The 3,213-nt window shown below is 36.9% G+C and overlaps 1 pseudogene; it reads right to left on the bottom strand.

Annotated features, from left to right (window-relative positions):
- Positions 1-291: 291 nt before the first annotated feature.
- Positions 292-2,060, bottom strand: LOC143572906 (UDP-glycosyltransferase 92A1 pseudogene; annotated as a pseudogene).
- Between the last annotated feature and the right edge of the window lie 1,153 nt (positions 2,061-3,213).

The raw sequence follows: 3,213 nt of genomic DNA, 5'->3' as shown, positions 1-3,213 counted from the left end.
CTTATAATTATCTTACAAAATATTTTATGAGTATACATAATACATCTCAGCCCGAAATTAATAAAAGTGAGCAAGGCCATAGAACTCACGTGCTTAATGTACCGGGTATAATCCAATACATCCAACATAAAATAAGATGATGCGATTAGATGAACACATCAAATGAGAAACAGAATAAATGATATTGCATCATAAAGTTTCCATTTTATAACTTTTTTTGATGCATCTAATGATTAAAACTATATTCTCATAACCTATACAATGTATTCTCAAAACCTATACACTCATACCTTAATGTCTAAATACACATTCTTGTTCAATATTAATCAAAACATACTAACTACAAAACTCTTTTTTAAGTGTTATTCTTTTTCTTGATCAACAATGGAGCTTGAAGAAAATCTTCCAAAGCTTCCACAGAAGAGCCTCTAAAACCTTCTTCATCTCTTGTTGCTTCTTCAATCATCAACTTAATATCAAAAGCTTTTTTCCTCATATCTTTACCCTTACAATTTTCACTCATCACTTCTTCAATTTTCTCCCTCAAATCCTCACTCCTCACATCAAAACTAACTCCTCTTGCCACCTCAACACACACTTCCACAATCTCCACCATCATTTTCGCATTATAAAACTGCTCGGCCGCCATCGGCCACCCGAGCAATGGCACTCCTCGGCTAAGCGATTCTAAAACTGAGTTCCACCCACAATGTGTCATAAACCCGCCTACAGATTTATGAGACAGTATCTCAATCTGTGGGGCCCATTTTTCCACTATAACACCTTTGTTTTCTCTCTCTGTTTGTTCTATAAAATTTTCTGGCAGCCACTCCTCTGCTTTGAATTCTGCGTTTATGTCAAACCCGAGCGGCGGCCGGACCACCCAAATGAAGCTTTTGTTGCTCTTATCCAATGCTTTTGCCAATTGCATCATTTGGGATGCAGTAATAGTGTTTTGTGATCCAAATGAAATGTACAAAACGGAGGCGGCCGGTTTTGAATTCAAAAATTGTAGCCATTTTTCGGCACCGAGTCCGCCATTTTTGTTGACAGGGGGCGAACCGGATAAGGATAAGTTTATCGGGCCGATTGACCAAACCGGCCGCTGAAATTTTCTTCTAAAATAAGATAAACCAACATTATCCAGCTTTTCAACTGTGTTGAAAAGAAAGCCATCGGCCTCGGCCCACGCAGGAAGATTCTTTTTCTGAAACTCTGACCATGGGTCGAGGCCAGTGGCGGCCACAAGACTTGGAGTCAACTGGGAGACTTGTAATTTGCCCGCTTCTGGAAAATCAGGTAAAGTAAATTCACCAGTTTCCGAATTTTTATGCGGTAAATTAATCCAAGCAGAAAAGTAACACGCTAACCCAAACCCGCCGGACCCACTAAATACAACATGGAAAATATTAAACTCATGGGACACCGCTGCAGACCAACCAAAAAAAAAGTCAGCAACTACACAGCGCGGCGGTGTCCCAGCCTCAACCAGGCTTTTAAGGACATTTCTAAATGCGGGTTTGAGGGCGGTGGAGGCGACAAGGAGGTCGAATGTTTGGTTGGGCGGGAGGGAGTCAGTGTTTTCAGTATGGGGCGGTAGGCCATGTTCTGTCGAGTCGAATGGGATTTCGACTAGGCGAATGGACGATGAGGGTGGGAGAATGCGGCAGAGATTGAAGATATTGAGAGGCGTATTGATGAAGGTGATTTGGTAGCCTTTTTGTTCTAGTTGAAGGGATAAAGATATGAATGGGATAATATGGCCTTGTGCCATGAATGGGAACATGATGATATTATTATTGTTGTTGTTTGCCATTGAGGATGTTAATGTTAAGGTTAAGGTTGAGTTCGAGATGTTTAAGGAGATGATTGTTGTGAATATGTTGGAGAAAAGTCCTAGTAAACGCTAGAAGCAAACATTATTGAACGAAGAACATGCTTTCTTTTTCTAGAAATCACACTACCGGTTTTTTGTCAACATATATAAAAGTAAAATGTAGGTAGGTATACATACATGTCCATATATCACGTAATATTAGAGTTGCGTGTGATAAAAAAAATATCCTTAATACATAATATTAAGTATTTAAAATAGATAAATAAAATAATGAGGGACTAAAACGTTTTTTATAGAGTTGTAAAATAATCCTGATTTCTACATCCATATGGCATATGCATCATGCATGCACCATAGGGATGGCAATAAAACCCGAATCTGATGGGGAAATCCGAAACCCGACATAATTGGGGCGGTAATACCCGACCCATTAGGGTTTGGGATTAATTTTGAAAATTTTCGTGGGTTTGGGATTTGTAATATACCCGATTACTCGACCCAATTACCCGATAACATTAACCCATTTACCCGATTATATACCCGATATACCCGACATAACTTTTTTTTATGTTTATATTTTGTATACTCTAAATATTTTAAATATATTATCCATTGAAACTTGTTTATAACAATTATTTGTGACATTTTATTTTTATGGTAATCATTATTTGTGATCGATTAGTTATATTTTGTCAAAACCTAATACAAACCCGATGGATTTTAGGCCGAGCATACCCAATGGGTCTTTTGATAAAACCCATTGGAAACCCGAAACCCGATGGGTAATTACCCGATTAAAACCCGAAGGGTTTGGGATTGACTTTCATAACCGGGTATGGGTTTAGGAATACCTAAACCCGACCCATTGTCATCCCTAAATTGCACCCAACTACTTGGCATGGCAGCATGTTTTAGGTTTAGTGGGTTTTATTCGGATTTGGGTCTAAATACAATGGTGTTTATGGTAGGGGTGTTCAAATTCGATTGTTTGAAAAGTTTCAGATGCCCAAAATTTTCAGATAGTAAATTTTAATATCAGAATGTTGGGTAAAAAATATCTAGTTCATTATTTTTGATAAAAGTTATAACTGATAACCGGAATTTACCAAAATAATCTAAAATTTCTAGTTAATATACAGATATACGTTATGTGCCGTTATTTTATAATGATATTTCAAATAATTCGGATATTCGAAGTATCAGGAAAATTTTAAAATGTCTATTCAAATCCGAATATGAGAAATTTCAAATATCCGAGTTTTCGTATATTTATGGTTCAAAATTTTGGATAATTTGGTTCGGTTCCGAATTCATATATGTTTTTGCGTATCGATATGTTGATAATATAGTTATATAAACCTAGTATATTAGCTAAT

This window comes from Bidens hawaiensis, unplaced genomic scaffold (assembly GCF_021521415.1).
Source record: "Bidens hawaiensis isolate Kalapana, Puna unplaced genomic scaffold, B.hawaiensis_p1.1 tig00026173_1, whole genome shotgun sequence".
Classification (NCBI taxonomy): Eukaryota; Viridiplantae; Streptophyta; class Magnoliopsida; order Asterales; family Asteraceae; genus Bidens; species Bidens hawaiensis.
Note: the sequence above shows the minus strand (reverse complement) of the source record. Positions and strands in the feature narration are given on the sequence as shown.